Source organism: Trachinotus anak, unplaced genomic scaffold (genome assembly GCF_046630095.1).
Source record: "Trachinotus anak isolate AG129_WGS33_773 ecotype Australia unplaced genomic scaffold, CSIRO_AGI_Tana_v1 ptg000016l, whole genome shotgun sequence".
NCBI lineage: Eukaryota > Metazoa > Chordata > Actinopteri > Carangiformes > Carangidae > Trachinotus > Trachinotus anak.
The window spans coordinates 8,276,576-8,301,177 of NW_027273867.1; the positions used below are offsets into that span (position 1 = coordinate 8,276,576).

A 24,602-nucleotide genomic window follows, 5' to 3' on the forward strand; every position below is an offset into this window, starting at 1 on the left:
ATGTCCACCAGTGTAAATCTGTGACCTCATTCTTGCATGTCCTTCAACTTCCTCATCCCATAAACTCCATCTCTCCTCTTGGGTTATATCACAGCCTCTTTACTTAACCAGCACGCCACAGAGAGCTATCGAGAGTCATCTCCCTCTTGACAGTTTTCATTCCCTAATTCCTTCAAAGGGAATGCTGACTGGGAGAAATGGCGGAGAGATAGGAGGAGGTAGTTCACTGTGATATATTCTGAGAGGAGAGATGGTGAGGAAAGGCTTATCTCCAAGCTCCCTCTGAATCAAGATCCTTTTATTCATCTGATCTGTTGTCTTCTTCTTCCTCATCTTCTAAGATATAGTCAGTTGCGTGGGCTTAAGGGTGGGTTGAGTTTTGGCCCCATGGGGGGATTACTCAGAGTAAATGAATCGCCTACAGGTTGGCAGAGATTAAAAAGAACAGATGTTTAATACAGATAATTTTCTGAAACAAACACACATAGACCCTATGTCATTAAACAACCCCCTACGTGCCTCCTTTTCGAAGATGCTGACACACTTAGCAGCCGGGTGTTGTGTCTGTTAATTCCCTTCTCTTACTTGCTTGCTTACTTGCCTTTTATGCCACTCAGGGACCTGTGACTAAATGGATTTGCATCTCTCTTCCTGCATCATTCCCAACGGGGTGTCATCCCTCCATCTGTGACAAAATGAGGGGTCTATTTAACTTAACTGCGACAGATACCAGTACACAGAGAGGAGGTGTGTTTATGCAGTCTGTGGCACTGCTGACGCTGGTTGTACTGTACACATGCTGAACAAACACACATGGTTCACATTCGCCTCCATTCATGGCAGGCATCTCCATTCAGAAGCTTCGGGCCCAATTAGCACCTGCCCAGTCCTCGCAGGCAGACCAGGCCTCCTGCTACCCAGGAGGTGTGACGCTGAGAAATGCTCCAGCTGAACCAACAGAACCAGCACACACACACACACACACACACACACACACAGACACACACACACACAGCCCTATTTTACTATATTCATGGGGACTCAATATTGACATAATGCATTCCATAGCCCCTTAACCTAACCTTAACCATAACTGAACCCTGACCCTACCCTTAACCTAGCACTAATTCTATCCCTAACCCCTTAAACTGAGTCTTAATCAGCCCTTTAAACTCTTTAAACCCTAACCAGTCCTCCAACCTGAACAACCACACAAGTCATTTTTTTTCTACCCTCTGAAACGACCCATACCAGTGTCTCCTGAAATAGTGCCCCAACAGCGGCAAGCATGCTGGATCTTGGTTGTCATGGTTAATGTACTGTACAGAGAGTGGCATCCCTACCTTTGTCACCATGGTTACTATATTAACAGTCATGGCTTGGTTATGTTTTGGCACTAAAACTACATGATCAGGTTTAGGAAAAGATTGTCATTTGGGTTAGAATAAATGCTTCCTCAACATTAGACGATCTTTGTTGTCATGGTTACAGTAATAACATTGTAGTTAACTTTGTCAAATGGTCATGGATGATAGAAAGAACATAAACTGCTAAGAATAAGTGTGGAATGAAACAGATTTAGTTTGTCCACTGGGAGTCAGACAGTGTTATAGCAGTACAGTGTCACATCGATGGATTACTCTACGTAAATCTGATAGTGAGGAGGAGTTCCTTGTAGTGCTAACTAAGTGATTATACCTTATTTTTGTTTTTTCTTTTCTTTCTGTTTTCTTTTTTTTCTTTTCTCAGCTCAAACCAACTTTTTCTAACTTACTATTCATTTTTTATGGAGAGGTTAAAGAGGCCCTCCATTGATTTTAGAGGATCAGTTTACTCATCATGTACTCAGCCTCTTGTGAAAACAGTTGTATAGTGTCCTTTGTGGCTTTGGAGGCGTTTCAAAAAGTGTGAAAAATAACCCTGATGATGTCATTGGACAAATTGGTGATGGAAAGCCTGCGATGTGAACTGGGGGTGTGGAGTTTGGAAGACATGGGCACAAACCGGCGAGAAGGGAGCTACTGAAAAATATCATGGAGTTGTATAATGGAAAGTGTAGTATCATCTGCTTTTGGAGCTTGGCCCATTCTAGGGATAACATTGTTTTTGACTATTTTTTCCTAATCTTTCACAAGTCTTACAACTCAAGTGCACTGGTTTACCCCTTAAACCTCTACAGTCAACAATTTTGGCTTTTGTCAGAAACTGGATATTGATGATGAATTGCTGTCTATTTCTGATTTCAGCATTTATGTTGCTTTTTGTTTGATTACATTTTTTCACAGCTGATTGATACTTTACTGGTTGTGAGTATAGCAGCACTTAACCTGGATTGATTGTAAAGCGACATGTGATCAGACTCCACACAAGCATGCTGGAATATAGTTACATGGATGTGATGACAATTAGGCCGTATGTTTGCTGTGATGATCACGTTGAGGAGGAAAAGGATGCTGATGATTAAATGATGCCACAGTCTGTAGCATCGGTACTGATGCTAAGAGTTCCTGAGCGCTGCAGCCACAGGCTAATACTTTGACTTTGACTTGCTGACATGCCCTTTGGAAATATCTTCTGCTGGGAGGCTGTTTTTCTGCAGTTCAAAGATATATTGCAAGCTATGAGGAAAATGCTGAAAATGTAGAGTGCAAGTTCAAGAGCCAAGGCCTCCTGTATGAATGTGTTATGTTAAAGTTTAGAATAGACTGCATTAATAAACCAGACTGAAGCACATTTTCACCTATTTCTTACATTCTATGGATGGTTCATTATATGATCACTGCAGCTGAATAACTTAAAGTACTCTGTACTCTGTAATCCACATGGTATTATGCATGTCAAATGTGATTATTATGGGTGTTTCTTTGTGGGTCTTTTGACACAGCGAAGAGATAAAATTCAGGGAGAAAAGCTAGATATTAAAATATCTTTTGCATGAGACTGAAAACTGACTGGCACAGATTGCCACACAATATGAGCTACAGAGCCTCCTCCGTTGAAAAATGTTGGTATTTGCTGTCAAAATCCCAAAAGCCTCACTTCTTATCACACAATCCACATCACCCTCTCTCCATGGCCATCTTCATCCCCCCTCCTCCTTGTTCAATATTTCCTAATCTCTGCTCCTCTGTCTCTACATCATCTCTCTCTCTCTCTCTTTCCTCCTGTTCGAGCCACTGTCCCCCTACCTGTCTGCCTGTGCTGGTACAGCCCCCTCTCTCTGCCTCTGTCAATGTATTTTGCCCTTATAAGGAGAGAGCACAGGCAGACTGTACTAACCGTGTGAGCACGGCGGGGGTGTTGCAGGGGCCTGGAGAGTGGATGATGTGTGTGTGTGTGTGTACTTGGGGGGGGTTGGGGGTGGGTGGGGGGGCTGGGGTGGGTGCTGAGCTACCACACTTCTGTCAATGACTCCAAATAAGATGACAGAAATAGGCACAGGGGAGGAGGAGGTGGGGCGGGGAGGTGGAGTGGGGGGGAGGGGGGTGAGGAGAGGCAGGTGAATGTATCTCTGAGTGCGGATGCTTGTGCTGTGTGTCATCCTGATGTTACTAGGAGACAGAGCACTTTCCTGCAACATTTACCTTCCGAGTTGATCCACACTGATTATATACATTTACAAAGCTCTCATTTTCTCAGTTCTGACGCTGAGAGTAGAGTCTGCATGATGCCAGCTCACCAGCTGCCCACATACTCATCGATATAGAAGTCTAACATTTAGTTGGTGAGAGTCATGGAGGGAGAGTGTGGGCTTCAGTGCGGATGTCTGTAGTGCAACGTGACTGGTCCAGGCTTCTGATGTTATGTCCTTTGATGAGAGGAATAACACACTGTTTGAACGGGTGAACCGAGACATAAAACATAATGATCGATTTAAAATCACTGAGAATGTTCACACACACAGATTTTCTAATCGTCTTTAATGGTTCCGGCAATACTTAAAAGAGCAGCATTGCACTTCTGTGACACTGTCAGCTTATTGATATCATCTTTTTATTCCACATCTTCTTTGACAAAACCTGGAGACTACATAACCCACAAAGCAACTCAACGACCAGCAGTTGGTTGCAGATACAGGAGTGTTATGCTAGTTTGTGTCTAATGTCATTTCAAGCTACAGCGGTCTGGTAAGAAGTAACTCCACACCCCCAGGTTTTTTTCTTTCATTTTCAAACTTGAAGTCTGCAGCCCAAACTGTATCATGTTTTGTGCAGCTCACAAAACAGAATTTGAAGCTTAAATTTAGTAAAGTCTCCCAGCAACTCAGAGCTTAATGTAATTTGGCTGGATCTTGCAAATACCCTCAGGGCTCACCTGCTCATCACTTTCACTCTCAACTTTTTCCCAAGTAGCAACCTCCCGGGCTGAAAAATGAAGACAACATGGAAGTGCCAAAAACTGTTGGTCATATGACCACTTGAGGCTGGTTCCAAAACAGAGTCAGTCCCCATAGACTCCCATGTTAAAATGCCCAACTTTACAGCAGAAATGGTTTGGGTCTCTACAGCTAATTTTTTCTTCACGGCAACTTTATATATAACTCACCTGTTTAATTTTTTATCAAGCCTTAAAGTTATGCTGCTTTAAGTGACAGATGGGTGAGCATATCGCCACATATTGCCACAAACCGGTATGCACCAAAGTCTCGTTTCCACACCCCTTTGCCCATTTTTGGATTACCTGGGAGTTAGGCAGAGCAGCCCAAACTGAGCTTCAGAACTTATGGGTGACATCACAGAGGATATGTCCATCTTTATATGCAGTCTATGTTTCTTCCATACACTATCATGCATTCATGGCCTTGTAGCAAAATACTTTAACAACTTCCATGTCTGCAACAAAACTCAGGAGATACCGACTGGTTTGCACCAGCTGAAAAAAAGGATAGCAATGGGTTGTTCCATCTCACCCCTGCATGCACCTCAAGACTCCTGAAAAGGATTAAGGAGCTGCTGACAAGTCAATCTGGAGAGGAGTCAGGAACAACGTCTTCTTCTCAGTCTTACCACGGCTGTCTTGACAAGCACATGGCTGCCTCTCTCACATCCCAGCACTCAGAAGGTCCTACCAGGGAAATTCAAGGTCTGATATGGCCACTGAGGTTGTGTGACATCACCTCACCAACAGCTCTGAAGAGGGACTCAAAAGACAACCACTACATCCACAAATGTCTTGGGCTTCCTTGACGTCTTTCCAACATGGCACTGTCTGGGAGAAACACCCTGAAGCTTCCACTGAAATCAATTAGCTTGGGTTACAAACAGGAGATGGTGAAGCTCATGTTCGAGCAAAACAACAAGGCCCAAGTTCACTCAGGATGCACGTGGAAATCAATGCAGACCATAGTCCAGGCCATCAATTGACTGAAACACCAGGAGATTGATGGACTGCTGCAGCCGCGCAGGGCTGGTTTTGGAAGGAGAACAGCACCTAAAATGTGGTCCAAAGCCACAAAGAAGGAAAGGAAAGGTCTTATGATCTCTTAAATTGTCAAGATGGAAGAGGAGAGCCATACAAATCAGAGCTGTGAGCCAACAACAGCTATGCAGCTGTACTACTTGAAAGGCTGTGATCACCAGGACCGTTATGTGGGTGGACATTTGGAGGATGTGCCAAACAAGGCTGAACTTTCTTCTCAGGGCCATGTACGATACCTTTTCCAATCCCTAGAACCTGCACCTCTGCTACAGCTCAGAGGAGACTTGCTGACTCTGTGACTACTAGAACCCGAGCTTGTAGCACGTTCTTTCTGGCTGCAAGGCAGCATTGACACAGGGCTGGTACAAATGGCGCCCAGGCCAGATTCTGTATAAACTAGCTGAATCACAGAAACACCCAGAGGTGAGTGGAACATGATGGCCCACCTTGACCACCACTTTAAGTTACCACAAGAGATCACCTAAACCTTCCTGTGGCCAGATATTATGCTCTGGTCCACCTCTACCAGGATGATCATTAGAGGTGATTTGACTGTTCCTTTGGAAGAAGGAATGGAGGCTGGTTTTGAGCTGTCAGCTCTGCGCTCATCGACAGGGTGGATCAGTTGCAAAGGATACTGGAACATCCACCCAGCAGTTCCTGATGTCTCTTTGGGTCACAGGCTAGCATTAGCATAGGACAGCAGATTAAACCCTGAGATGTCTATTTCTTCAATATCTTGATTTATTGTGTGGCTGTGGTGAAATGTTGCATTTCTGTATAAAATCCTCCTGAAATAAATCTTCTCAGCTTTGATTTTCTCACCCCAAGTTGCTCTTTCGTGGTGTTTCAGCTTAATGGTACTAGTGCACTTTACTTCTCCTCATAATTCATAAAGGGAGCCTTTACAGAGACTAAACTCACCTTAGCACAGGCTCACAGGCAGTCTCTGCCATTCATGCAATGGCAAGCATGATGGGACAATTGACCTAAAAAATAATAGACACTGTATAAATAATCCAAGGTGTTCCACCTTATTCTGGTTGGCAATAATGCTCAGGTATTAATATTTCAGTAAAAAATATCTCTCTTGCACTTATATGACTCACTTATTGTAAGCTGGGTCTTGAAATGGCTTCTTTTTTGTCTTATAATCAATAGAGAAAATCTATTTAATTTCTATAAATTTCACAGCTGTTGTGGTAGAATTTAGAGTATTATGGTTTTAGATAAAGAGCACAAAGCTGATACCTCTGTGCAAGTTAATGAAAGACTTAGCAATCATTATTATTTGATATTTTTGTACTAAGCGACTGTATACAGTTGGTTTGTGTGGAGGCAAACTTTATCTAGAGGCTTATGCAAATTGACTTACTCACCATTCTCCCTCAGTATCCTTGGATACATGTTATTTATTCATTTTCAGTCTCCTTCACTGCACAACCGCCGTCTTTCAGGGCAACACACTCAGATCAGATGATGATCATGTGTCTCAGCCGGGGTCTGGAGTATCTGCTGTTCAATCTGGCATGCACATACGCGCACACACACACACACACACACACACACACACACACTTTTGTGAGTATACTGCACTGAATTTCATGGTGTGGTGAGATGTGAACAAATAATTTTTTAGCCAGAGTTCAGTTGGTCAGGAGGGTTCAATCCAAGGCCTCGCATCAAAGATGATGTTTATTCACAGACAACAGGCAAAACTCGCCCCCCTCTCTCTTGTTCCAAGGAGAACATCTGGTCTGTGCATATTTGAGTCAGTAGGGGTGTTGATGCTTGTTATAACTGTGAAACTGGGGTATTTCATTCTTGGAAAAACTTCCAGATTCTGATGCACTGAATTAATAAATGATCTCAGTCTATGTTGGAGTCTTTTCCAAAAGAAGGAATTAGAATGGCGATACTGATCTTATTGGTAAGACAGTGGGGGTGGGGGGGTGGGGGGGGGTGACACAGTCACACAGTCATGAGTGTCTGATCTGACTGGTTGAAACACCCTGCAGAGACCATTATGATTTCACTGCTGAGCGCCACAACCATCAGATGTGACCATGTGTTTGTTGCTGAAGCCTTAAATTTAAGAATATATCCTGGCAGGCTGCAGCGGCACCGATTCATTTCTCAGATGAATGCAAACCAACTGTTTTTTTTTTTGTTAAAAGTTGCACTTTACATTTTAGATATTAAAAAAAAACTTTAGCATGGTGATGTTGGATTAGACAAACACATTAAGCCCATTGCATAACTCAGTGTGGGGTGACTGAGCGCAAACACCGGTGTCAAGAGATGATATTAGAGATTTTCTGTCTGCATCATCTGACTGAGGCGGGAAGCTCATTCCACACCGGGGGAGCCAGATACAATAACTGAACATGACATCATAACAGACTGAGATGTGCATCACTGTAATGAGTCTCACACCAGCTTTATAATAAACCGCCCACTCAGTGAGCCTCATGAAAAGCTCTCTGACGTAGCTCCTCCTCTATTCCTTAATCTGACATCCGTCTGGAAGCAAACACTTGTCCCAGCATGTGTAAATGTGTTAAGAAGCCAACACACTCTCTCACCACCATTAAGTTATTTTTTTCTTTTCTTTACCTTTTTAACCTTCCCTCCGTCTTTGTGGTGCTCAGCTGCCAGCCAAAAGAGTGGTGTCAGCCATTGCAGCAGCACCTCCATATCTCTGTGCGTGCTTTCCTCTGTGATGGGCTTCAGATGTGACAGGTACATTCTGGTAAATTAAGTCAACTTCAACCCTGACAACTCTCTCTCTGTTTTGTATCTCCATATTTGATTCATTCTGCTTACTTTTCTAGCTTGCATTACATGATTGTCTCCACAGTACTAATAATGTAGTATCACAGGGAAGTCGAAGTAAAAATGAAACTATGTTTAATAGTCTGTCTTAAGTCTGTTTAGTTATGTCGGGCAGAGTTTGGTGATGTGAAAGTCGCAGTCAGACCCACTTCTCAGGCACAACCACAAAAACAGGAAGGCCCATATTTATTGTTAGACACTCTTCCTCTGCTTTTCATTTAGGTTTTAATGCACAGCATCAACAACATCAGATGAAAGGCTTTACAGCACATAGACTTAACTGACAAATGATCTTTTCAATTAAAGTGTGAGGACACTTACAGCTGACTACTGCCCCCACAGCTATGCTCAGCGGTGCTGTTATTAGCCACTAGCATGCTAGTCATCTGTTCAGCAAATCACACAGACAGTTGTATTTTCTTGTTCTTCCTCGTGACTGACTGGGGCCACACTGCAGCTCTGCTTATTTTATACTGTGTTAGTGCATTGTTTGTGACAGACACGCTTCCATATTCAGCGCTTTTTATTCAGATATCAACAAGCAACATTTCTGCCACAGTTCAACTCACATGAACCCCAATTTCCTTTCAAACTTTTCACATGATTTCCAATAGGAGAGAGTGCGAGGTGAAGCTAGAACTAGACTTCAGAGCTCGACTTGTTCAGACGATGTTTTCTCTTGGACCTAATACAAACTACAGTAGAGTCTGGTGCGGCAGCATCTGGTCCTCAGCTCTTTTACTGTGTTCCAGTCCCCTGAGTGGGCTGCCACACAGCACTGGTCTGGGTACAGGACCACCAGACAATAGACATTCTGCCCTCCCCACCCCCTCCACACATACAAACACACACACACACACACACACACACACACACACACACACACACACACACACACACACACACACACACACACACACACACACACACACACACAGAGTGACAATTTAGCAATGGCTCATTTAACCATGCCCTGAAGTAAGGGTCTCTAACGGGAGTTTTCACCATCCCAAATTCTTTCTGTATGACAAGGACAGAGAGCAAAGGGGTGACATGCACACACACACACACACACACACACACACACACACACATAAAGCAGTACTTTGACCTGTTATGCTAAAAATGATCCATCACGTGCAACATCAGCTCATTTGTGCTTGTAGTCACTGTGCAGGTTGGTCTTCCAGTAAATATAAACACCCTCATCACCACAAATATTGTGAATTTCCTTCCTCCCTGCAGCTTGCTAGCAAACGATGCTCAGTAGTCACCCACACAGTTTGCAAAAATACCCTGATGCACATCCTTACTCACTATGATTCACTTTCACACCGTGCGGACAGAAAAAGTCACTGTGCTGCTGAAACAATGTCAAACACAATACAACTCTGCACCACACACACACACACACAAATACACAGCAGCAGCACACACACAGAGTAGTGCCCCCTCCTCTTATTGCCAGCAGGCTAGTGGGAGATGTCAGTCAAAGGGGGAGGGGGGTGTTGTGAGGACATGGCAAATGTGTGTGTGTGTGGTGGGGGTCTTTGTGAGCAAGCGAGGTAGGAGGAGAAGGGGAGAGGGAGGGGGACAGAGTGTTCTATTTCTCATAGACCAACAGCTGCTGTCTTTAGTGCAGAGAGAGAGAGAGAGAGAGAGAGAGAGAGAGGAAGAGGGAGGGCTGTGTGGCGTGAGGCAGTGCGTGTGCTCAGTGTTTAGGTGAATCCACAGCCCTCTGGCTCACAAGAATAAAGGATCCTCGCGGAGGAAGAGAGAGAAAAGCAACACAGGGACTTTTTCCTCTAGGTTTTTTTGCATCCTTTACCTCTCATTCTCTCACCAGCCACCAGCTCCCGGTGTCTGCATCTTTTTTTTGCCCTTTGTCCTTCTCTTTTGTTCCCTGCATCCATCTCTGCTTCACCTCGCTCCAGAGAGAAGGAAGGAAGAGCAGAGTCAGAGGCATCATCCTCCCCTCCTGCACGCCCAGCCGGTAAGCTGAGCCAACACTCTCTTTCTCTTCTTTTTTTTTTTTTTTTTGAATCACTCACCATCACTCCATCCGTTAGCTAGTCCCACCCTGCACCTAAAACAGAGGCTGCGAGCTGGAGACAGAGGCTGAGGAGGAGAGGATGGAGGATGGATGTGGTGGGTTAGACTCTAGATGAAGGCTGGTGGAAGACTGGTGATGGTGCTGTTGCCTGTGGGTTGATGCAGTGGATGTGGAGAACTAGCGTGGCTCAGGGTCATGGTTGTAGGTGGGGGGGAGTGTTGAATTTGGCCCGACCACATCAAAACCCTGAGGGGCTGGTCAACAGGGGTTTGTTCTTTTTCACTGCAGTGCTTAGACAGAGCGGCACGGTCACTGCCACAGTCACAGTCACAGTCACAGTCACACACTCACACACACTCACACACACACACACACACACACACACACACACCTCAGCAAACAGCAGTTCTTCCTCTGTGTATTAGCAGGAATCCATCAGGACCTAGAGCCATCACAGCACATCCATCATATATCACATTGATGCACTGGAGTGTTGTGTGGACAATGTGGATAAATTGCATGTCAAGCATGCCTCCTCTCCTCTTCAGCTCCATTATGGCACACGCATTACATCAGGAATTGTTAGCATCAGTAGAAAAGGTGCTCGGTGTGACACGGGGAGGTAGGTGTTTGAGGTGAGTGTGTGTGTGTGCTTGTGCAAGCTGTCTCTGCAAATAGCCTGCTAAAAACAATAGCCCCAGATTACACCGCTGATCAGAAGGGGTGGGTGCATGCGACTAGAGTGGAAAACAGGGAGGAGGGAAGGAAGGAGAGAGGGAGGGAGGGAGGGAGGGAGGAAAAAACTGAATGGAGGGATGAATGAATGAGGGCCGAGGCTTTTCAGGAGTTCTTTCAAATGTGAAGGAAAAAAAAGATCTGATGGAGGAGAGGGGGTACATGAGGTTGTTAGACCGAGAGGGACAGCAGGAAGGGTGAAGCTAGATCTACCGTGCTACCATGTGACTGCAGGTCTCCTTTGTGTGTGCAGCGGGAGAGAGAATAAGAGAGAGAGAGAGATGCTGTGGATGGAGAGATGGACAAATAGAAAGGTAGAAAGAGAAAGCATGATGAAGTACAGTGTGTGCATGGGTGGGTGGGAGGGAGGGAGAAACGGACAGAGGTGTGTAATTGAAAGATCTGGTCCCTCTCTATCCCCCCTGTAATCTACTGACTCTGGTTATAATCCACATGAGTAGATTAAATGATGATTTACTGCCATGTTGACTTTCATGACACACACACACACACACACACACACACACACACACACATAAATCACACACAATAAGCTTGTCTTATTCACATAACTATACCTGAGCTACATACAGAAATATATAATGAAGCAGAATATATGCAGACACATATATCCAGGGGTGTATGTGCACATAAATATACATATATTAACATTGGTCAGTGCAGACAGTGAAAGATGCTACATTTTCATGATGTATGTTAATAAATGCACTATACTCATACACGTTATACATATATTTTTATACTCGTACTTTTCAAAATCATATGTAACACTGTATATTACACATTTATCGAGCGAGAGAAAAAATATTTTTGATCCTCATTATAATACATTACAGTCATTTCAAACATGCTAACACACAGTGAGTGATATATAGATTTTGAAATGCATCTATTCAGCTGCACACTGGTCATGAATACATATATGTAGATTATAACCCATTTACATGTATGAATAAACAGTAAAGTGCACTGCAACAGCTAACATGTTTGTGCTCTAGTTCACGATTGTGTTAATCAATGCATAAGTATGTGTGTGTGTGTGTGTGTGTATGTGTGTGTGTGTGTGTGTGTGTATGTAGAGGGTTTTTTTCCGGTCTGAGATGGAATGGTGGCTGCTATGGTATTTACTCTGCTGTTGCTAGGACACTCCCTTTGATCATTTTAACCAAGCCTTTTCATTGGCCCGCCGCGATGATGCAAGATTCCCTCACCCCAAATCTTTCCTGCGCGCCCCTAGAAACATGCCCGTCTGCATTTCCTCCTCGGTCCTTCTCTGACAGTCTTTGTCTCACACCCCCTCCTTCTCTTCTCTCTCTTTTTCTGTCTGTCAGTACCTCTCCTTGTCCGTTCTCTCTATTCACATCTTCTGGCTCCATCATTAACTCAAGCGTTCATTAATTCATCCCTGATCTCGGTATTTCTCTCCTTCCGAGTCGCTCCAATCAGTCTTTATCACCTCGGTACATTCTGTCACTTCCCTCTTCTTCATCCAGTCAAAATGCTCACTGCAAAATGGTGTTGACAGCATGTGGCGGTGTCTTCCAGCGTTGCACAATCATTCTGTCCTGCTGTCTTGCAGAGGATTAGTGTGCTCTGTGTGTCTGACAATGTCCCATTTCCTCTGTCCATATGAGTTGCAGGATCTTATTAGGCTGCCTTAGCATGTGTCAGGATTATCAGGTTTGACAAGGCAGAAGACAGGAATGGGGGTTGAGTATATTTCTCTTAATGTAATGTCCTCGTCACCTTATGTGTTCCAACCTTTTCTCCTCAACAACAGGGGCTATGCGTTCATGTTATCACAGCAATTACCCCAAGTTCACAGCTACACATCATTCCACACGATGACATGCATTTCACACTACAGAATAGTGTAACCTTGTGGCTCCAGCATGTCAGTTATTACATGCTGAGGGACTGGGAATAGAAGATGGAGGCATATGAGGTTAGACGGGAAGGAAAAAAAAGGAGAGCAGAGGGAGAAGAGAGGCAAAAATGGGTAATGTTCGTCTCGTTTGTTGCTTCTCTCACTATTTGTCACTTTCAAAGAGGCACTGTCAACACAGCCCAGCAGGTGTAATGATGTGTAATGATCTCCTCCAGCCCTCAATGAACAAGATGTTGCTCAGGCCGCTGCACAACTTCAACTGACACTCTATGAATGAGGCAGATGAGTGACACGTACAATGACACGCGGCTACTCCAAAGTGTCATGGTTCGTTCCTGAAAAAGTGTTTTGTCAGAACATTTTGGCACTGACGATGCTAACAGGACAGACTGAAAGTGAAGGAGTCAGTATATAAATTAGAGACATCTGCTGCTACCTCTACTGTTATATGAAACCTGGATTTAAATATCTTTCTGAAATGATTTTAGAAAACTTTCTGCTGCTGTTTCACTTGCAAATTCGACACTGCCATAACCTCAATTGGATGGTATTTAACCTCAAACCATCTTTGAACATCCTTCACTATGAAGCCAGAAATATGTAGATGGACAGCCATGTTTCGTCCAATCCCTTATCATCATCCATATGTTTGTCCATGTGACCCAACTGGTTTTCTCAAAACCGCCTGACAATCCACGTTTTATCTCAACATTTCTAATCTCGTTGACTGGCCGACCCATCTGGCCAGCAGCAACATCTGCCATTCAAACATCTGTCACTTAAGCTTGCATGCTTGTTGTTGATGTTCTTTTTGTTTTCATACTGCAGTTCAGAGGTTGGATCAGACTTGTATTATATCCAGGGCTTAATTCATTTAGGAATTTGGGATGTGATCCGTCTCCACCTGGTAATCTTGGGGGTTTTAATCCCCTATTGTCAAGAATTAGGGATTACTCCCTCGGAGCAGAGATGATCCTGTTAAAGGAACACAGGGTAGAGTAATGGAGGGTACAGGGTGGTGAGGACAGGTCCAGATATATGACGCAGAAGGTTGTATCGGTGCCAGAGGAATATTCAGTACAACTTGTACTGAGACTGGGAATTCTGCGTGTGCATGAATCCAGTGCTTGACATTTTGAGAATTAACATCTGTTTGCTGTCTTGCAAAGAGTTAGATGAGGTAGATGAGATACTGTGCTTATGTCTGTCCTTAAATATAAAGCTACAGTTAGCAGCTTAGCTTAGTGCAAAGACTGGAGACTGGGGAAAACAGCCGGGCTCTGTTTGAAAGTCACAAAATCTGTCTACCAGCACCTCCCAAGATCACTAAAAGAGTGCTGCAGGGATGACGTATTTTTGTAGGCCAGCCCAGAAGATAGCATCACCCTGGTTCCCTTGACAAAAAGCCAATAGGATTTTTACACTGGCCTTTGGATTATAGCGGAAAATGAACTGTGGCAAAGTTTATGATACTTACACGTTTTGTTCAGCATGATAATCTTCACAAACGAACATCACTTGAAGCCTGAATACAATCGGCAGAAGTGAAAACCTAATGTTAGATGGATAAATGTTCATCATCACTACTACTAAACTCCCAACTTGTAGTTTGATCTACCGTGCTTAACTTATCAAAAAAAGCCTTCCTCTCTCGAAGTTAGTAATAGTTTGCAAAAGTGCTTTAAACTCAACAAGGCTGTCAGAGCGGACTGGTGAATAGATTGGTTTTTGTGTTTGGTGTAGTAACGCTAAGCGTTCCTGACAACCTCTACAGTCTCATTTACCCACTTGTTAGCAACTGGCCTTTTTTAAAAGCCATAAAAGCTTAAAGAAACCACAACTATATTTACTGACATATTTAATGTTGTAGAATAAAATGTGAAAATGTCTTGACCTTGTGTTAACCACAGACTTTATTTCAGTCATCTACCAAAAGCCCATTCAAAAAAACCCCTAGACTCCAGGATGAAGGAAACAGAAGTGGGGTGTTGCAGGATTGCAGCAGCACTTTGTACACGCATTAGCTGTGTCCCAATTCAGGGGCCACATCCTTCATCGTACACGTCGTAGATTGCAAAGGCCGAACTAAAATGAAACAGTAAATTTAAGAAATTACTTTTTAAAGAAATTGAAATCCTCCAATTCTCCCTTCCACTTGTTTCAGCAACTTATTTTAGGACGCTTGAATAAAAATCTTGACTAACAAGTTTCGAAATGTGGGATTCTTTAATTCAACATATCTTTGAAGGAACCCAGTGAGTCAGTGAGAAAATAGATTTAGGAGATATTGTGATTTAATTCTCCATGACAAGGGAGCCATGATCAGATAACTCTTCGATCATATTACCTAACTCTCGATGTTGGATGGCACTTGTGGAAGGTCCTATTAAACTCTGTTATCGTCCTTGTTATGGATGTCCCGCTGAAGCTCTTTGAAATGTGTGATATTACATCCAGTGAGACACAGAAACGGGCCACAGTGAATCCGCTCCGGCTTCTGTGAGTCTACGTCTAACCAGACATGACTTGAGTTGTCTATGTCTCTCTTTCTATGGCCATGGAAGAGGGGGGCGAATTTCTGGTCATAATTTCTAGATGTAATCATATTACCTGGGGATCTGCTCTCTGAGGACTTCAAACAGTATCATGGCGTCTTGTCTGTCGATCAGATCAATCTCTGTCCATTAATATCAATAAATAGCCGGAATACCCGCTCTCTGGACATATTTAAGATCAATAAACCCAATTCAGTGGGATGGTGAAACCAATATAGGCCAGGGGAAGGCTAAAGAGAGCAGAGCAGGAGGAGAGGAAGTGAAACAGTATTGCAATTAGTGTGTAATAAGTGAAGAGGCAAATTATCTACTTAGCAATCTTATCTTAATCGAAGCTCCTGCTCTTAAATAGTGTCTGTTGGAAAATATAACCAGGTGTTTGGTTACTGAGGCCCAAGTAAATACACTTAAAGGAGTCAGGAACCTCTTCCAATCAGAGATTAATGAATGACAAAGTGTACTTTGTTGAATACACCTATGATGGGGAGTGTGTTTGACTATGCTGCTGATCGTGGTCTCTCTGTTAAATCTATACTTTAGGCTCAGGTTGACGGTTCGCCCAAACAGCAATTGTCCAATCATGTCTAACCAGGCACATAAAGTCTCTCAAGCTCTTGTAAGAACAGTATTTGATATCCCAAGAGGACGATGGTGTCCTCTTTTTTAAAGCCTTTCCACAACCACAAGTACAAAAGCAAAGGTGTAGAGAATGGAGTAAACCATTTGTTTATCTGCTCGACTGTAAGCTGCAATTGCTTGCAAGCCCAGTTAACTAGCTTATTGCCTACAGCAGTTATGCTAATTTGTGTAATTTCCAAAGACAAAGCAACATCATTACCAAACAACATTATTTTGTAGGGTTCAGATAAAATATGCGAACAGAAATTGTTGTTTCAGATGGCAAAATGGACATATTTCCAGCTAGAATTGAAAAGCCTGCTTTTGACGACATCTGTGCGAAATTGAAGACCCACTTTAAAAAAAATAAAAGTATAAAAGTTTCAACTGGTAAATCTGGCATCATTTAAACTGCATATGAGTTGCGTGAGAGTGGAAAACTTGACAGGCTTAGCAACAGTAACCAAGGAGGGAGGGGCTTAGTGAATGGTTAATTCTCACTTTGGTCTCATCACTACATGTCTTTGTATGTTGCTATCTGTTTCTGTGTGTGTGTGTGTGTGTGTGTGTGTGTGTGTGTGTGTGTGTGTGTGTGTGTGTGTGTGTGTGTGTGTGTTGTTCATCTGTGTGTATGCCAGATCTGCCATGGGCACACTAGGATGCTGGCAACCCTGCTCGTGTTCAGTGTTTGATCAGGCTTGTGAGACCATACACACAATCTTTTACCCTTCCTCTTCACATGAACACACACATATGCTCACTAATTAGCTTAGCTCAAGTCAGGGAGGATTTATCTACGGTATATATAATTCTTTTTCCATCAAACAACAAAGGAAGAATAGGCATGTAACTAAAAAATAAATCACTGGACAGAAATAAACCATAATAAGCACGATAACAGCCAAGATTTCTAACTTTCACACCAGGGATCCATCAAAAGTCCTAAACTAACTCTTTTTTTTAGTTCATTCTCATTCTGCTCGATCAATTATTTTTTTCTCTGTGTCAGCTTGAGCCCATACCTTACATTGCAGCCAATTTGCTATATTTGAGAGCTGCTGCTGCTGCTATCCGTCCCCTCCCAGTGGGACAGAGAATAGTGTAACGCTGCATCCTCTGCTATGTGAGACACACTGCACCACAGTGTGATGGAGCGTTGCCTCAAGGACATGCCGGCTCTTCCCGGTATGTGGAGGGTAGACGACTTTGACACACAGAGCTGAATATAGATTCTAGGTCACACTGGGGTCAGAGGTCACCCCATTCATTCATTCTCTGTGGTCATGTGCTGTAGCTGAGGGATTGAGACACATGCTGTGTCCCAATTCTTTACTACATCTTAATAGTATTCAGTATGTACTGCATACAAATTACCATTGTGTGTATTCTGTTTTTACTGTTAATAAACTTACTGTACTTTACTGTGAGCATGAAAATCAGACTTAGTAACCTTTTTTTTTTTACTTTGACTTCTTCAAACATCATTTATAGCCAACATGGAGCTGAAATATCGGTCTCTAGGAGCAAATGAAGAGGAACTTGAAGAGGATTGGCTCAGCTGTTTTTCTAACCTGTGAAATAGCACAACATCAGACCTATTGGATTGGCTGAAGAATCAGAGATATGGACCCTGATTTGGTGGTCTGAAATATGGCCTTTCACATTTCTTTTCATACACCTCTCTCTCATGTCATGTTTTCTATCTGTATCTATACTATCAGCTACTTTCCAATAACGGTAAAAATAGCTAAAAAAAAAGTTGTAGTATGGAGTTGGAACAGAGCCCCAGGGATTGAATGAGAGAGGTTGAGTTATGAGGAGAATTTAGATTTCTGATTGCTACACAAAGAAAACATACGGTTGGTTTAAAGAGGAGAACACTGGCTGATGTGCATGCAGTTAAGACGCAGGCAGGGAAGTGGACAGACTGACAATAAATGGACTGAAAGAGTGAAGGAGAGTTGAAGGAGAGAGGAGACAGTGAGACGCCAGCGAGCTGAATTCAAACTGCCTTTATGCACTGTTTTATAATAGTCCTTGTCGCTCTCTCTGTTTTACACTCTCTCTCTCTCTCTCACAAACACAAACACACACAAGTTTGCGCAGTTATCCTTGTTAGGACATTGCAATGACATCCATTCATTGTGGACAGCCAAACCCAAACCCTAAACCTTAATTCATGCCTAACCGGAATCTCGACCGGGACCTCAGGACCTCAGAAATGATGTTTTGCCTCATTAGAACCACGCTTAGGTCCCTGTGAGGACTACTGGTCCTGACAAGCTCCTAAAGAGGTAACAAAAGCACTTTTTTATAGTTGAGTCTGATGAATTAAATTCAATGTCAGGTGAATACGCACAGACACAAATATACTGTATGTACAGGCATCTGTGCAGACATCTCAATTAAATGTACTTCCCTTGCACAAAGACACACACACATGCACATCCTGGCTCATAAAAAATCAGCGTGTAGGCAGTCTAAATGGGACAAAGAGCGACGGTCTGTGCAAGTGTACTGTATATCGCTTCTGTCTTTGTTTACAGTCAGCAGGGGGTCAGGGAAGGACAGTGAAAGAGGGGGGTGGGTGCAAAAAATATCTACACAGAACACACACATATTCACATATACACATCACAAGCCCCCTGCGAGTACATGTAGACCCCTAAAAGCCTATAGTGCTCGCTTTGATGGCAGCTAATTGGCATCGCACATCACAAATAAAGATAACAAGAGCTTGCTTTACCGACATCCATCCTCTGACAGCTGAAGCACAAAGAGGAAATTGCTCTTGCAGCTGAAATCCAATGCTTTAATTTCTCCAACTCTGCTTTTCCAAGGTTCAGAACGCCCCTGAGCGAAACTGTGGTATTCAAATATTCATGGCTATATTAAATAAAAGGCATATATTAATCTCTGCAGTGGAGAAAATAAAGAAAACAGGACAGTGAAAATGAATGATTTCACCAAGAATCTCTCATGTTATGATACTTTGATAAACAGAGTATTGCATGTAACAAATCCAAACGCTTGGTTTATATAAACCTTTATAACTTCTATACAGTAAAGTGTCATTAGAGCTCAGGTTTTATCCATCTCTCAGCAAATAAAACCATTAAATCCCTCAGTTGCTGCCCCAGTTTTTTATTTCACTTGAAAAATGATCACACTGAAGCTTGTAACACAATAGAAATGGATTTGAGTACAGCTTAAACCTGCTATACCATCTCTCTCTCTGTTGTTCCTCTTTCTGTCTCTCACTCTATCCTCCCTCTTTCTTTGTCAGCCATGCAGCACAGAATCACAATGCTCATTTGCAATCGCCCTTTCATGAGGCACCATGCGCTGCTCTGGACTCAGACTCAGCCAGCCTGTGTGTACATGTGTGCGGATGTGTGTGTATGTGTGTGTGTGTGTGAGAGAGAGAGTGAGAAGGGGGAGGGGTGAAGCAGGAGAATCGTAACCTCCTCCATCCATTTCTGTCTCTCTCTTTCTCTTTTGCTCTCTGCCACTCCGTCCTTCGCTCTCACGCTCAGCCGCTCTCCCCTTTTATTCTCCTTCCCTCCTCACCTCATCGAGGGACAGCGGTATCTATAATTGTGTGTGTGTGTGTGTGTGTGTGTGGGGAGGGGGGCCTGAGGCAAATTGGCTGTAGCATTCCATCGGCGGTCAATCTTTAGAGATGGTCTAGCTGGGTCTGACACCGCCACCTCCCATTTTACTCCTTAAAGTGGCTCTTTGTCAGTGTACATCTTTCCTTTCCTTTCCTTGTTTTCCTTCTCATTTCTCTCCTCTCCTATCCTTTTCGCTTATCACCTTCTCTTCCTCTCCTCTCCTAACCTATCCTACTCTCCTATCCCTTCCTTTTCTCCTCTCCTCTCCTCTCCTCTCCTCTCCTCTCCTCTCCTCTCGTCTCCTCTCCTCTCCTCTCCTCTCCTCTCCTTTAAAAAACTGCCCTCCTGTATGTTATCATGCCCCATTTTCCTTATAACCTACCACCAGGATCATCAATAATTACTCACAGCAATTTATATAATATAACATATGTCAGCCTAAAAAAATCTTTTTCCTCTAACTAAAAGGAAGATGAACTGAGTTTAGGTTAGTTCATTCCACATACGTCCTCTTTTCCCCTTGTTTCTCCTCAAACACATATGTGAGCTGGTGATACAGCCTCCTGCACTTGTCTCTATCTTTAGGGAGAATATGCTGAGAACAAAGACAGAAAAAGCATATAAAAGACACAGTAACAGGGGAAGAGGTCAAAAGGGTGTGCAGTGAGAAGATGAGTGAATGAACAGCTGCATAAAAGAGGAGCTTGGAGTGAACAGGAGGTGGAGAGAGGGGTGTGTCGAGAGAGCGGGTGAAAGGTTGAGAAAGAGTGAAAGAGATAAAAGAGTAAGAAGTAAGAAAAATCACCAGTGGTTTTTTTTTGTTTTTTTTTTAAAGAGGGACCTGTTCAGTGAGCAGAACTAACTTGAGCTGAGTACCTCAGACTCTCAACAAAACAGACAGATGTCTGCACACAGTGACTTTGTGATCTCTGGCTTTCTTCCTTTTCAACCCTCAGACCCTCTGACCCTCTCTCCATTGACTCTGAAGTCGCTGAAAAAGCAGCTACTGTTGGACTAGACTTCTAACAGTGTCTGCTCTCTGGAGAGTATCTGCTATTTGATTAGTATGACGCTGATTCATGATGGGCTCATCAAGCAGCAGCACCGATATCAAAGTCTTCCTGGAAACTGATTAAAAAATATTACTGTAACAGTGTATTTAAACAGACGCAGCTCACTTTAGTTGTTTTCATACAGGGCACAAGTGTTCAATAAATGGTTTCATGAGTATGAAATTGATTTGAATCATATGCTATGGCCTTTAAAGCCACCAGACCTAGACCCAGTTTGGGAGATTTAGGAGCAAAGTGTCAGACAATACTCCACAGAGATCCACAGACTTGGAGAAACTTTCCTGCACTGAAGATGTTTGACTAAAAAAAATAAATAAATAAAAAGAAAAAAAAATTCACAAAATCCAGAAGCTTTCAATCACATGATGGAGCCTTTCTCAGCAGCCTGACTTACTCACTGTCATGGAAATAGTTTGGCTGTTTGGTATTTTGGAGACATGGTAACATAAACAGCTGGTTCCGTTTTCCAAGGTTATGGATAAACCTTCAGAATTAGCAGTGAATCTCTTCTGGCCTGTGGTAGAAAAGATGGGCAGGAGAGATGACAGGAGAGATACTGTACAACAAAGGACCCTGGCTGGATTTGAACAGTGGACGCTGCCAACATCTGACCACCTAATCCCAGGAGCACCTCCTTGCTGAGGCACTTAATGTTTCATTTTTCGACCATATTGTTCAAAGAAACTACATATCTGTTGCAGGATAGAGCATTAAACCAGCACATTTATCATAAAGGTCAATTTTACACTTACTGCTATTATTATTGCAAAAAAAAAAATCTGATTGAGTAAACCTGCAACGAAAAATGAGAAACATTTGCTGGTTGTAGCTTCTTAAACATGCAAATGTAAGCTTTTTTGTGTCCTGTGATCATAAACATCATCATCATCATCTTTGGATGATGCACAGTTAGTTAGACAGAACAAAATGTTTGAAGACATCATAATGGATTTTATGACAGGCACTAACTTTCCTGATATTTTATAGTTAAAATGATGAATTGAGAAAATAATTGGCACAATTAGGCTAATAAAAAAAACATTAGTTAGACTGGACTGTATATTAACATAGCAAAACTGTGTAGGAGTAGAATCAGGGTACAAATGTGATTGGGATGAACTAAATCTGATCTAAGTGTATGAGGTTGCATCCCAAACCCAGATGCTGTATATGTACTGCAAGTACATAGAGGGAAATTGAGGGTTTTGCATAGATCAGATTAAGCAGTGCTGAGAAAGCAAACAGGTGGCTTAGAGCTCAAATGGCAAACTAAAGCACTCAACTGATTAGCAGAATTGAAAATAGTAATCCATCAACACGTATCGTCAGGGCCCTGAAGCTGGAGTAAAATTAGATGTCGGCTGTCAATTTGATGTGGTAAAACCATTGTTTGTTATGACAACAGCTGCACAGTTTTATGACGGCCTCTTATTGTCAACAGAGAATTCACGTTAGTTCAAAAGGTCAAAGGGCAGAAGACCAACAAATACAGTCAGACTCAGGTAGAAAGAGCAATCTCATTTAAAAGATGAAGTTTACCATAACTCAGTCCACAAGTATTAACCTCCCAAGTCTTAGTTCAAGTCTTCACCTCTCTTGACCTCACTATGTTCGCTGAAATGCTTGACCTTTGCCCTCTCCTGGAGAGGAGAAATCAATAAGCATTAGGCAATTTACTTGAATGGAGCATGTAGTCAAAACAAAAGTCCCTATGTAAGGTAGAAGACATGTAATTCCAGGAGTGGACGGTGTAGTTTACAACCCCCACAAGTAGGAAAGTCAATGCTTTGGTGTCCCACACACTCAAGAGATTAAGAGAGGTATAGTTCATCCATCCATCCATCCATCCAGTCCACACGTGATTGATAACACTGAACAGTAACCGGACTACGTGTTGCCATGAGAATAGGAGGCTGTGTTTCCCTGGCAACTATTTTTCAAAGGCCCCTGCCTCTCTCCTGTCTACTGTTTCCTGATGAGATTCGATGATGCAAGGCCAGCAGCAGTAGTGTTAATAGTTACACCAGGCAGCTCTTAAGACAATACTGGAGTTGTGAGAGAGGCAAAATGAATGAGATAAGCTTAATTTGTTTGTTCGTGGTTATAACTAATGTATTCATTCATTAGAGGTTGAATGATACCACTCAACCTTAAACTACCAATGGAAGTGTCCTGCAAAGTAAAGAGCATCTTTCCCAAATGTATGCTCTTACAGAAAAAAGGAATCTAGACCATCATGGGACACTTAGCTAAAATCAGTACTATTTGTAATGTAATGTAATAAACAAAAATAATAAACATTTGTCAAAGAACTAAATATAAAATGAAAGGGGTCATTTTTATTAGGAGTAAGAGAATTATCACCCAATCTACAGTTTCCATTAACTCTACAGATCTTTTTAGCTGCTTTAAGCTGATTGTTTTGGTTTTCAGGCCTGTGACTTTACTTTACTGAATGTCAACATTGCTACATATCTGCTAAGTAGGCAGGTGTATGCTAACATGTTCACTATATTAAAAACTTAGCTAATATGTTAATATTGTATTCACAGTTAGTGTCTGCTGTCCCCAGTTGAACAAAAATATAATTATTGCATTTATTTTTTAAAGTAAAGACAGATGACATTTTTAGATAGTAACAGGTTAAATCTGTGGGGATTAAGTTTCACTGCAAAGCTAGCTGAGTAAAATCATATCCTCACCTAAAAGGTTAATCAAGGAAAATACATTAACCTAATTATTATTTTTTTTTTTTTACTATTTTTAGCTCTTATGTTTATTTGCCCTTTGTGACCCTTTCTTTGTCCAAGCAATATTTTCTTTGCCCTTGCTGACCAAAAACCAACATCAACACTTTTCTCTACACTGTACAGGAAGTTGAATTTTATGTTAATTTCCCTTTCTCTCCGTCTGTGTGTCTGTCTCTTTGTCAGGTGGTGGGTGCTGATGCTGTAACCACTGTGTGGAGCTGACAAGCCCTGGTTGATGCAGTGAAGTGTTCCAGAGGGATAAACACAAGCGAAGGTAGGAATGAAAGATGAGGAGTGAAAAAAAAAAAAAATGCACTGAAAAAAATAGAACAACAGCTGAAGAATAAGGACACGGCAGAGAAACACCATATGTGCGAGTTGGGAAGAGGGGAGATGGATGGACAATATAGGAGTAAGGAAACGGTGATGGGTAGAGAGGAAAGATGAGCGCTGGGAAAGTGCAGTCGCTGCATGCTATGTAGCCCATACAGTACAGCTGCTGAATGGCTTTGATTCACAGGTGAGTGAATACCCAGGCAGCCAGTGTGAGAGATCATTGTGGTTAGTGGCAGAGAGAAAGAGACACAGGTGGAGAAAGGGAGTTCATATGGTATTATTGGTGAGTTAACAGAGGTTAGGCAAAGATGAGCAGTGCTCACTAAATCCACACTGATGAAGCTCCTGGGCTGCAACAGGAGGAATCTTTCAGTAAGAGCTGAAAGGCGTCTGGGAGGCTTCAGCTCTGCTGCTTGGCTTCCAGTCTGGACCAGGTTTGCTTTTCAGCCGCCATGTGGGAGCTGAGCCGTGTCTTTATTAAGACTTGAGGAGCCCTTCGGTTTGGTTTCTCTTGCCAGACTACAGATGAGAGCTGTGTGCTGCACAGTTGCATAAGAGAAGCACTTTGCTCCACTTTCACGCTGGCTGACTACAAACATTGTGTGTTTGCGTGTAACAGAAACTGCAACCAGTGGCCACCAAACGCACTTCCTAATTCACAGAATGCCATGTCCTAATGACCAAACCGTCTGTTATCCACCCAGTG

General features: G+C 42.7%; 1 protein-coding gene across 2 annotated transcripts in view; it reads left to right on the plus strand.

Moving 5' to 3' along the window:
- Positions 1-9,740: 9,740 nt before the first annotated feature.
- Positions 9,741-24,602, plus strand: part of fam49al (family with sequence similarity 49 member A, like) — a 32,349-nt gene continuing 17,487 nt past the window's right edge. The window contains exons 1-2 of one of the 2 annotated variants that reach the window (XM_071499990.1): positions 9,741-10,246; positions 23,744-23,834. The gene's annotated coding sequence lies outside the window, so the exon portion shown is untranslated. The remainder of the gene's footprint in view (positions 10,247-23,743; positions 23,835-24,602) is intronic. The other variant, XM_071499988.1, reaches the window with a different exon arrangement.